The 12447-nt window shown below is 45.1% G+C and overlaps 1 protein-coding gene across 1 annotated transcript in view; it reads right to left on the reverse strand.

Moving 5' to 3' along the window:
* Positions 1 to 12447, reverse strand: part of LOC138665451 (zinc finger protein OZF-like) — a 61505-nt gene that overhangs the window by 19452 nt on the left and 29606 nt on the right. Inside the window, exon 2 of the mRNA XM_069752953.1 lies at positions 10071 to 10119. The gene's annotated coding sequence lies outside the window, so the exon portion shown is untranslated. The remainder of the gene's footprint in view (positions 1 to 10070; positions 10120 to 12447) is intronic.

The following is a 12447-nucleotide window of genomic DNA, read 5'->3' on the forward strand; positions in this document are numbered from 1 at the left end:
GGGATCATCTATTGCAGAGGACTATACAGAACACGATAAGTTCTTTAGTTGGACTGTTTTTGCTTTAGGCCCCTTTCACTAGTCCATTTATTTCCGGCACCGGAAAAAAAACGGTATCTGAGATATCCATGTACATGTGTCCGTTTGTGTAGTATGTGTAGCACATGTGTGGCAACCGTGTGCCACCTGTTTGCCGCATCAGTTTCTCATGGACAGCCGCCAGGGAACAAGCGCTACAGTAAGGCTGTCCCCCCGGTGGCTAGTGCTGAAGCCGGCTTTCATCATTCTCCCCTGCTCTTCCGGCGAGCAGAGGAGAATGATGAGCATTATATTAAAGTCCGAACGACAGCAGGTGGGGGCTTTTGGGACTGTTACCCCCATCACCCCACACCTGCTGCCGCTAATAAGAGTGACTGTAGATGTGGATGATCGGGATATTCCAAAGCCGCCGGCTGCAATCATTTGGAAATAAATTCACCAGCGGCATAACCGGATTTTTCCCACGGTCCAGAGGTCACCTCAGTTAAGCCCAGCCGTGATGATGTCACCGCTGGTGAATGATGCTGTGCTCTCAGCAGCTCATTTACCATTGATTTTCAGCCGGGAGTGTCACATCTTGGCACTGTCCTGGTTGAAAACTGTATATCCTCTAGATATGGATTACGGCATGGGACACAATGATGGACAGGTATGGGTATATTGTTGGTTTATTATTTTACTTTTATTACAGGAGATCGAGAGCGTCGGGGAATTAGGTGTGGAAGTAAACATGGTTTAATTTAGAACATTAAAGGTGTCTGTGTAATTTTTTCAAATAAAAGACTTTATTCTGGCCGTGTCTGTATTTAACATTACAACTATAGGATTAGTAATGGATAGATGTCTTATAGACGCCTCTCCGATAACTAAGCTGTGGGCTTGATATCACCTGAAAGCTGACATCAACCCCACAAATATTACCCCACTTGCCACCGCTACAGGGCAAGTGGGAAGAGACGGGCAAAGCGCCAGAAAAGGCACATCTAATAGATGCGCCTTTTCTGGCAGCTGCGGGCTGCTGTTTTTAGGCTGTGGAGGCCTATATCAATGCCCCCTTACCAGCCTGAAAATAGCAGCCCCCAGCTGTGAGCTTTAGCAACGCTGGTTGTCAAAAATGGGGGGACCCCACGCCGTTTTTTTTAAATTAATTAAAAAATAATATACTGTTATTGGCAGAAGCAGGTGTGGGATGATGGGGGTAACAGTCCCAAAAGCCCCAAAAGCAGAGAAGGGAAGAAGGATGAAAGCCGGCTTGAGCACGGGCCACCGGGGAACAGCGCTTACAGTAGCGCTTCTTCCCCTGCAGCCGTCCGTGTCACACGGAGGACATCAATGTGTGTTCTCTGTGTGCACATGCGCCAGACATTTAGCCCTCCGTGCTGACAGCAAAACACAGACATGTCAGAATGTTTTGCCCACGGACACATGGTCCGTGGAAACTCACTGACAGGTGCACAAACCCATTCATTTGAATGGGTCTACATATGTACGTGGGAAAACTGTCACCACAAGTACCGAAGACACGGACCTGTGAAAGGGGCCTTACAGTTGCTACTCCTATTATCCCTCCTTTAACAATTAACCTCCCTGCTAGGAGTGAATCCCTTGTTTTATTAAATTGTTACATCTTATTAACCCTTGCTCTGCCTCCTGTCTGTCACTGCATCCCGCAACCTGCTTACATGCACAAGCGCCGACTGCAGGATCTAAGTACTGAAGGTTTTATAACCCAAGTGAGCAACAAGTGCGGCGTTCCTGCAAGCTTAATGTAAACCAGCTCCGCACTCAGGCCGTGAGCTTTCCGTCATCAAGGACCCTTGCTACCTTCACACAAAGGGTAAGTAATGCCTTGCCTTGTCCTGTAAACGCCGTCATGCGTCCACTTACAATGCTGATACAGGACACCCAAAATAGCTGCCCACTCCTCTCAGCGTGCCAAGAGCCAAAGTCCTCCCGACCGAAGCACAGCAGTCCCCAGGCCTCGTAGTCTGTCTCACACAGCTCCTATACCGACTCTTCTCGTTCTCCACCGGTATAGTAGAGTTTTGACAGGGAATATGGGTTTTTAAACAGGATATCTGTCCAGGATACCAGGAGCTCTGCTCACATGCGTCCACTCAGTACCAGAGCATGGCCATGTCCCTTGCTCTAACTACAGATAGGTGGTCCGCATATAAGGAGCTGGAGGAGATATTGATCCTGTAATTATTGATCACATAAGAAAAAGCATTTGACAGAAAGAAATGGTGTATTAAGGAGGTGCTGATTATACTTAAGGAGGAGAAGGTCCCGCATCCATGCACTCTTATACACCTATATTGCTTATGAATATAGACATTAAGGTCTTGGCTAAAATATTTGAAAACTAGATTGAAGTGAGTGATTGAGGAATTAAAGGGAATCCGTCACCAGGCTTTTCCTATGCAACCTGAGAGCAGCATGATGTAGGGGAAGAGTGCCTGATTCCAGTAATGTCTCACTTATTAGGCTTTGTAAGCTTTCTGTGTGCAATCAGTGGTGTAGACGAGATTATACATGGTTTATTCTAATCTCTGCTAAATCTGCAGCAAAAAAAAAACTGTGATTCAGTCATAACTTCAGCACCCACTAAACTAAGTGATACATCGCTGGAAGGGGTTCTGTCTATTCATCATGATGCTGTTGGATTACATCACAAAAATCTACTGAAAGATTCATTTTAATAAAGACCATGCTGGTTTCATGGCTGGATGGTCCCACAATCTGAATAGGCTATTTAAGTATATACAGAGGTTCCCCTTATCCCCTCTTTTGTTTAGCTATTGGGCAATTTGCAAATAGCATAAAGGTACCGTCACACATAACGATATCGTTAACGATATCGTTGCTTTTTGTGACGTAGCAACGATATCGTTAATAAAATCGTTATGCGTGACAGCGACCAACGATCAGGCCCCTGCTGGGAGATCGTTGGTCGCTGGGGAATGATCAGGACTTTATTTCGTCGCTGGATCACCCGCTGACATCGCTGAATCGGCATGTGTGACGCCGATCCAGCGATGTCTTCACTGGTAACCAGGGTAAACATCGGGTTACTAAGCGCAGGGCCGCGCTTAGTAACCCGATATTTACCCTGGTTACCATTGTAAACGTAAAAAAAAAAACACTACATACTTACATTCCTGTCACGTTCCTCAGCGTCAGCTTCCCTGCGTCCCCCAGTGTCAGCGCCGGCCGGCCGTAAAGCAGAGCACAGCGGTGACGTCACCGCTCTGCTTTTCGGCCAGCGCTTACACAGTGCAGGGAAGCTGACGCTGGGGGACGCGACAGGAATGTAAGTATGTAGTGTTTTTTTTTTTACTTTTATAATGGTAACCAGGGTAAACATCGGGTTACTAAGCGCGGCCCTGCGCTTAGTAACATGATGTTTACCCTGGTTACGCGGGGACTTCGGCATCATTGGTCGCTGGAGAGCTGTCTGTGTGACAGCTCTCCAGCGACCACACAACGACTTACCAACGATCACGGCCAGGTCGTATCGCTGGTCGTGATCGTTGGTAAATCGTTAACTATAACGGTACCTTAAGAAGAGCAGAGATTCAGGGAATCAATTAGAGAAGTGTGGTAAAAAGAATAGCACCATTTGTGAACGCCATCTTACTGTTCCATGGCTCCAACAATCTGATCAGTGGGGTCATGGAAATGTTTAAACAGTTTAGAAATTTGGCAGGCCTAAGAATTCACTGGGGAGCATTGACAATTATGCCCCTATATGAAAAAGAAGGCTTATTGGTTGAGGGTTCTTAGAAGATAGATGACGAAGAATTCATGTACCTAGGAGTTAACGTAGAGAGGAGTTGATTGATTTTATATTTTTATCACAAGTTTACAGGCACAGCAATACCAGTTTCTTCTTTACTTTTAAATGGAAGCGATTTGAAATTTTGGACTTAAAATAAAAAGTTTTAAAGTCCCCTAAGGGACTTGAACCTGTGATCATCTGATCACTTGTACTATACAGTGGGTACGGAAAGTATTCCGAACCCTTTAAATTTTTCACTCTTTGTTTCATTGCAGCCATTTGGTAAATTCAAAAAAAGTTCATTTTTTTCTCATTAATGTACACTCTGCACCCCATCTTGACTGAACAAAAACAGAAATGTAGAAATATTTGCAAATTTATTAAAAAAATAAAAACAAATATCACATGGTCATAAGTATTCAGACCCTTTGAGTATTGAGTAGAAGCACCCTTTTGAGCTAGAACAGCCATGAGTTGTCTTGGGAATGATGCACCAAGTTTTTCACACCTGGATTTGGGGATTCTCTGCCATTCTTCCTTGCAGATCCTCTCCAGTTCCGTCATGTTGGATGGTGAACGTTGGTGGGCAGCCATTTTCAGGTCTCTCCAGAGATGCTCAATTGGGTTTAGGTCAGGGCTCTGGCTGGTCCAGTCAAGAATGGCCACATAGTTGTTCTGAATCCACTCCTTTGTTATTTTAGCTGTGTGCTTAGGGTCATTGTCTTGCTGGAAGGTGAGCCTTCAGCCAAGTCTGAGGTCCAGAGCAATCTGGAAGAGGTTTTCATCCAGGATATCTCTGTACTTGCCGCATTCATGTTTCCTTCAATGACAACCAGTCGTTCTGTCCCTGCAGCTGAAAAACACCCCCACAGCATGATGCTCCCACCACCATGTGTCACTGTTGGGATTGTATTTGGCAGGTGATGAGCAGTGCCTGGATTTCTCCACACATACTGCTTAGAATTATCACCAAAAAGGTCTATCTTCATCTCATCAGACCAGAGAATCTTATTTCTCATAGTCTAGGAGTCCTTCATGTGTTTTTTTTTTTTAGCAAACTCTATGCGGGCTTTCATATGTCTTGCACTGAGGGGAGGCTTTCGTTGGGCCACTCTGCCATAAAGGCCAGACTGGTGGAGGGCAGCAACGATAGTTGACTTTGTGGAACTTTCTCCCATCTCCCTACTGCATCTCTGGAGCTCAGCCACAGTGATCTTCAGGGTTCTTCTTTACCTCTCTCACCAAGGCTCTTCTCTCGCGATTGCTCAGTTTGGCTGGACGGCCAGGTCTAGGAAAACTTCTGGTGGTCCCAAACTTCTTCCATTTAACCTCTTTCTGACCTCGGACGGGATAGTACGTCCGAGGTCAGATACCGCGGGCCGGCGTCAGCACCCGGCGTACCCGGGCAAATGCCGGGGCCCTGGCGAGACATGGGGGCCATTCAAGGCCGGCGTTAAGGGCAGGTAGCTGCCAGTGCCTAGGACCACAGCGGCCGGGGGCTGTCTAATTATACTCACCTACTCCTGGCGGCTGGCGCGGTCCCTGCAGGTCCCCAGCTTCCTCCTGTACTGAGCGGTCACATGGTACCGCTCATTACAGTAATGAATATGCGGCTCCACCTCCCATAAAGGTGGAGCCGCATATTCATTACTGTAATGAGCGGTAACGGTGACTGCTCAATACAGGAAGAAGCTGCCGGCGCTGGAAGAAGCTGCCGGCGCCAGGAAGCAGGGACTGCACAGCGCCAGGAGTAGGTAAGGATAACGGGGAGGGGAGCGCTGCGCGATGTTCACCTGCTCCTCGTTCCAGCCGCCGCTCCGTCTTCCACGTCTTCAGCAGTGACACTCAGGTCAGAGGGCGTGATGACGTGGTTAGTGCGCGCTCTCTGCCTGAGCGTCAGTGCAGAAGACGCTGAAGAAGATGGAGCGGCAGGCTGGAACGAGGACAGGTGAATATTGAAAGTGCCGGGGGCCTGAGCGACGGAGAGGTGAGTATGTGATTTTTTTTTTTTTGATCGCCTCTACAGCAAATGGGGCAAGTGTCTGTATGGAGCATCTTATGGGGCCATAACGTTTGTGCAGCACTATATGGGGCAAGCGTCTCTATATACTACATGGCTGTATATGTAACAAAAAAAGTGGAATGGCACCAGGTGTTTCCTCCACAAATAAAACAAAAACGTGGAGTTTGCCCAAACCTCAAACAACCAGCGCTGGAGTATGGATCAAAGAGACTCAGATTAGAACCACCGCGGCATGCAATAAGCAAAAGCGTTGGGGTGGTGCACAACATGAATAGCAATGTTAATCCAAAAATGAAAAGAAATGAAGTGGCACTCACCCGATGTTGCTATATGAGAATGTCCTTTATTCAGAGCATACACTCACAGACATATAGTGGAGAGGCGGCTTGGTAAGGAGAGAGGTGCAGGAGGAGGCAAGAGGACGACGGCCGTTTCGCGCCTGCGCGCTTCAACGGGTCCAGGGTCTTCAACGGGTCACAGACTATATGTCTGTGAGTGTATGCTCTGAATAAAGGACATTCTCATATAGCAACATCGGGTGAGTGCCACTTCATTTCTTTTCATTTTTGGATACTACATGGCTGTTCTATATACTACGTGGGCTGTTATATGCTACGTGGGCTGTGCTATATACTAGATGGCTGTTCTATAAACTACATGGGACGTGTTATGTACTATGTGGCTGTGCTATATACTACGTGGCTGTGTTATATGCTACGTGGGCTGTTATATACTACATGGCTGTGTTTATATGCGATCATGAATCATGGTATGTGTTAAAGGGGGGGCCCACTGAGACTCTTTCGCCCGGGGCCCTCAAAAACCTGGAGCCGGCCCTGCGCGCTTTGATGCAGGGCTCCGGCGGTGAGCGCGCATCAAAGCCGGGACATGTCACCTGTTTTGAACAGCTGACATGTGCCCGCAATAGCGGCGGGTGAAATCGCGATTCACCCGCCGCTATTAACTAGTTAAATGCCGCTGTCAAACGCTGACAGCGGCATTTAACCGGCGCTTCTGGCCGGCAATGAGCGCATCGACGACCCCCATCACATGATCAGGGGTCAGCGATGCGTCAGAATGGTAACTATAGAGGTCCTTGAGACCTCGATGGTTACTAATACCGGCCTGTTGTGGTCAGCGCTCATAGCAAACCTGCATTTCTGCTGCATAGCAGAGCCGATCGCGTTGTGACAGCTTCTAGCCTCCCATGGAGGCTATTGAAGCGTGGCAAAAATGAAAAAATAAAAAAGTTTAAAAAATGTGAAAAAAAAAAAATATATATATATAAAAGTTTAAGTCACCCCCCTTTCGCCCCATTCAAAATAAATCAATTTAAAAAAAAAAATCAAACCTGCACATTTTTGTTATCGCCGCGTTCAGAATCGCTCGATCTATCAATAAAAAAAAGGTTTAACCTGATCGCTAAACTGCGTAGCGAGAAAAAAAATTGAAACGCCAAAATTATGCTTTTTGGGTCGCCGCGACATTGCATTCAAATGCAATAACGGGCGATCAAAAGAATGTATCTGCACCAAAATGCTATCATTAAAAACGCCAGCTCAGCATGCAAAAAATAAGCCCTCACCCGACCCCAGATCATGAAAAAGGGAGACGCTACGGGTATCCGAAAATGGAGCAATTTTTTTTTTTTTTTTTTTTTTTAGCAAAGTTTGGAATTTTTTTTACCACTTAGGGTATGTGTCCATGTTCAGGATTGCATCAGGATTTGGTCAGGATTTTACTCAGGTAAAATCCTGACCAAGTCTGCACCTGAGGTCACTGGCAGGTCACCTGCATTGTCCTTTCGTCATTGTAAGGACATGCTGCGTTCTTAAAAGACACGCCGCATATCCGTTTCCGCGGGTATGCCGCATGCGTCTTTTAATGCATAGTGGAGACGGGATTTCCTGAAATCCCCTCCAATATGCTGTAACATCTGGACGCTGCGTGTTTGACGCTGCGGCTCTATGCAGCGTCAAACACACAGCGTTTCCTGAACGTGGAAACATACCCTTAGATAAAAGAGAACCTAGACATATTAGGTGTCTATGAACTCGTAATGACCTGGAGAATCATAATGTCAGGTCAGTTTTAGCATTTAGTGAACCTAGTAAAAAAGCCAATCAAAAAACAAGTGTGGGATTGCACTTTTTTTGCAATTTCACCACACTTGGAAATTTTTTCCCGTTTTCTAGTACACGACATGCTAAAACCAATGATATCGTTCAAAAGTACAACTTGTTTCGCAAAAAATAAGCCCTCACATGGCCATATTTGACAGAAAAATAAAAAAGTTATGGCTCTGGGAAGAAGGGGAGCAAAAAACGAACACGGAACAACGGAAAATCCCAAGGTCATGAAGGGGTTAAAGGGACTGGCGTGTACTATGGAGGACAGAGAATGAACTTCAATCCAATATTGCAGCCAGCATGCAGCCGGCGGGTAAGGAAAGGGTGAATCAAACACCCGAAAACCCCGCCCCTATGGCTGAAGATTGTTCCCTCCAAATTCAGGTGACAGAGTCCCTTTAAGGATTATGGAGGCCACTGTGTTCTTAGGAACCTTGAGTGCTACAGAAATTATTTTGCATCCTTGGCCAGATCTGTGCCTTGCCACAATTCTGTCTCTGAGCTCCTTGGCCAGTTCCTTTGACCTCATGATTCTCATTTGGTCTGACATGCACTGTGAGGTCTTATATAGACAGGTGTGTGCCTTTCCAAATCAAGTCTTATCAGTTTAATTAAACACAGCTGGACTCAACTGAAGGAGTAGAACCATCTGAAGGAGGATCACAAGGAAATGGACAGTATGTGACTTAAATATGAGTGTTTGCGCAAAGAGTGAAAAACTTAAAGGGGTCTGAATTCTTTCCGAACCCACTGTATACTGCATTAACAAAAATTGTAGTATATAGGTAAAACCACAGTCTCCTATGAGGTGTAAACTGTGTCTCACCTTCATAGGTGTATCAAAATGTACGCTTATGTCTTTAAAGCGCTGTGGAATTAATGGCGCTGTATAAGTGAGTAAAATAAATAAATAAATAAATAAATGAAATAAAAATGGCCCCTGGATGCCAATATGAGACAGCAGTGCAATGTGGGTGGAGTTCAATGGGACCCAATGCGTGTGTGGGCATCAACTTGATAGTAGACTTTAAGTGGTTAACAGATGCAATCAGAGCTCAGCTCTACCTTTTGATGTGAGATGCAGATGCCGTTGTATCTTATAGTCGACATTTAGGATACGTGTCCACGTTCAGGATGGCCAGCGCTTTGGATGGAGCAGAAAACTCGCTCCGCCCCCTTCTGGAGACGCGATGATGCCGGATGTGTTCATTGCACACATCCGGAATCACCGCACCCCACACATAGGGCCCTGTGTTTTCCTTGCAGCGGTGCAGCGTCGCCGCAAGGTAAACGGATATGCTGCGATCTAAAGAGACGCGCCACATGTCCGGAATCGCAGGGCCGCCGGATGCGTATTACCACTCATAGTGGAGACAGGATTTCATGAAATCCCCTCCACTATGCTGTAACATCTGGACGCTGTGTCTCAACGCAGCGTCAAACACGCAGCGTTTCCTGAACGTGGAAACATACCCTAACAGCATGTGAAGGGAGTTCAGCCCCTGAACACATCGAAACCCCAGTGATGATCAATCTATACGTTCATATGCAATAATGGGTTAAATATGTAAAAAATTCTAGAATTTGCCATTTGGGTTTTGGGAAACAGGGTTTTTTTTAAAACATTTTTCACTAGTTCCTGCCTTGGTTTTAATTGCTGATATAAGACACCGGTCTCCTACTAAGCCTCGTCAGAGGCTTAGATGTACTAGAATGGGGGCCTTCAGTATGTCCCTGGCTGCCATGGCAACCTATCGCATCCCATGATTGCATTGTAATGGGCATCCGCTGTTCCTAACTTTTTAAAATGCTACAATGGGACGGAACAATATAACTCCAAGTGCTAGTGTGAACCTGGGCTTACCCAGAGGCCTCTCACCTCTCCAGTCAGCAGGTGGATGATGTCCAATGTGAGGTTTAATATCCTTTCAGGCATGGGACTCCTATCTGCTGCCATTCGCCAAGAATTGTGGTCTTTCCAGGATTCTTCCCAAAAGCCAGAATAATATCACATGACCTTACAGGCCAATATTGAAGTCAATATAGGGGCACCAACACGCCAGCAGACATGACCAAACACCAAACGCTATCCTTATACCTTGTCGTTCACTTCTATAGAGGTGACACATCCAGGCGATGCAGTGTTTCTGGAAGAAAGGAGACTTGTTTTAGTGTCTGCAAAAACCATTTCACGTTTTACAAATGCAAAGTAAAAATGCGATATAATGGTAGTACCTTTTCCTGGATACATTTGTCTTGACCTCTTGCAGCCCAGCCATGGCTGTACAGGGATCTATACACTACAAGTAGGTCACATGGTGCGAGGGATTGTCACAGAATATCTGTCCCCAGGTTTGTGCTGACTTAACTGAGGGCAGCATGACGTCGCTAGAGACCCCGATTGTCATATTGGGCTTCATGTTTTTACTGCTGCCGCACTAGTACTCCTCTCGAGGACAAACTAGTGCCGTGTAGTAGTCTATATTCATGAGTTCTTCTCCCCCTACTGTTTCTGCATATACTGTGCAATTAGCACCACAGACAAAGCAACCAAATCACTGTATTTATCAATACTACAGAAATATGGCCAATAAGTGGCATTACAATCTGGGTTCGTCCCCACCTTATGCTCTCTTCAGGACAGCAGAAAAATGGTGGCATATTCCCTTTAATTTACTCACACAAAACATAGCAACTGAAAACACGACTGGGTGAAAGGCATCCGATATGGGGTCTAAAGTGTGAGGGTTCTCCTTGTGAAGTCAGCGTAGTGAGACTTATAGGCCACGCAGTGCTCCTCTGGGATTATGAATATGCAAGTAATCTCTTCAAAGAAGAGGATAGAAACTCTAGTGCCACCTAGTGGAGGTAGCAATTCTGAAAGTCACTATCGACCCTGTAAATGACCTTGCCACGTGGCATAAAATAATGAATTAAAATCCAAACTAGAAACTTCATTTGCAGAAACATATTTCTTGGTGTCTTCCCCTCATTAGTGTAAAGCAGGAGATCTGGTTTGGTGGGTGAGAAGCCTCTCACAAGAGATCACGTTTCTGCTTATGGAGTGCAATAAATTGGTATAGGGAGACTTGCAAGCCATGAAATGCTAAACTAGGAATATACATTTGCAAGTAGCCTCCCTGGAAAGAGTTGGACTGGAACGCAAGTGCCTGATTTCTTCTCTGAAAAGTAAAAAACACAGGATAAACTATTTTTTTCCCATACCACCCCACAAAAAGACTAAAACGCAATCAAAAATTCATATGTAAAGAAAAATGGTACCGTATCAATAAAAATGTTATTTTGCCCAGCAAAAAAAAAAAACCTCATACGACTGTTAGCGGAAAAATAAAATAGTTATATATATATATACACACCTTTCAAAATGTGACAATGCAAATACAAATGATATTTCTGAATTTAAAAATAAAAGAAAAAAAACATATTGATAAATGTGATGTTGCTGTAATCTTACTGACCTGAACATTACAGATATCTGATCAGTTTTACCGCATGGTGATTGGAGTGAAAAAAAAAAGTAGCCTTCAAAAACATTGCAAAAATTATTTTTTAGAAAATATTTTTTTTAGTGTGTGATAGTAGCCAAACATAAAAATATAGAAATCTGGTATCACTGTAATCATACTGATCTGAAAAAAATGCTGTCTTATCACTTATACCACATGTGTCCTGCGCTATATGCCGAGTACTTACGTCACAGCTTGCATCTTAGGACTGACTTAAAAAAAATCAAAATCAAAAGGACCATGCATGTACAGTACGCTTTTTACGCACGCATGACAAAGGAAACCCACATTTCATCAACCAAGTACACTAAATTCACAGCCCGAACTGTCATCTACTATATAATTGTCTAAGGGTCACTTCCGTCTGTCTATCTTTCTGTCTGTCTGTCACAGATATTCATTGGTCGCGGCCTCTGTCTGTCCTGGAAATCCAAGTCGCTGATTGGTCGTGGCTGTTTTGCCGCAACCAATCAGCGACGGGCACAGTCTGGAAGAAAATGGCGGCTCCTTACTACCCGCAGTCAGTGGCCGGCGCCCACATACTCCCCTGAGCGCCATTACTAATAGGAATTTTATCCTTTTCCATGCGCTGATTACATCTGATTCCTTCCACGCTGCAGCAATCCGTCTGATGAAGGTGTAAGTTTCAGACCGAAACGTTATATAAATTGGGATTGCAATGGAATAAATCTAATTTGCAGACATCTATGAGTGCCGGAATTTTTTTGAATTGTACGCATACTCCCCTCCACTCACACAGGGTTAATGCCGGCGGTAACGGACCGCGTTATGCCGCGGGTAACGCACTCCATTACCGCTGCTATTAACCCTGTGTGTCCCCAACCTTTTACTATTGATGCTGCCTATGCGGCATCAATAGTAAAAAATGTAATGTTAACAATAATAAAAAAACAAAAAACCTGCTATTCTCTCCCTCCGTTGTCCGCT

Source organism: Ranitomeya imitator, chromosome 2 (genome assembly GCF_032444005.1).
Source record: "Ranitomeya imitator isolate aRanImi1 chromosome 2, aRanImi1.pri, whole genome shotgun sequence".
Lineage (NCBI taxonomy): Eukaryota > Metazoa > Chordata > Amphibia > Anura > Dendrobatidae > Ranitomeya > Ranitomeya imitator.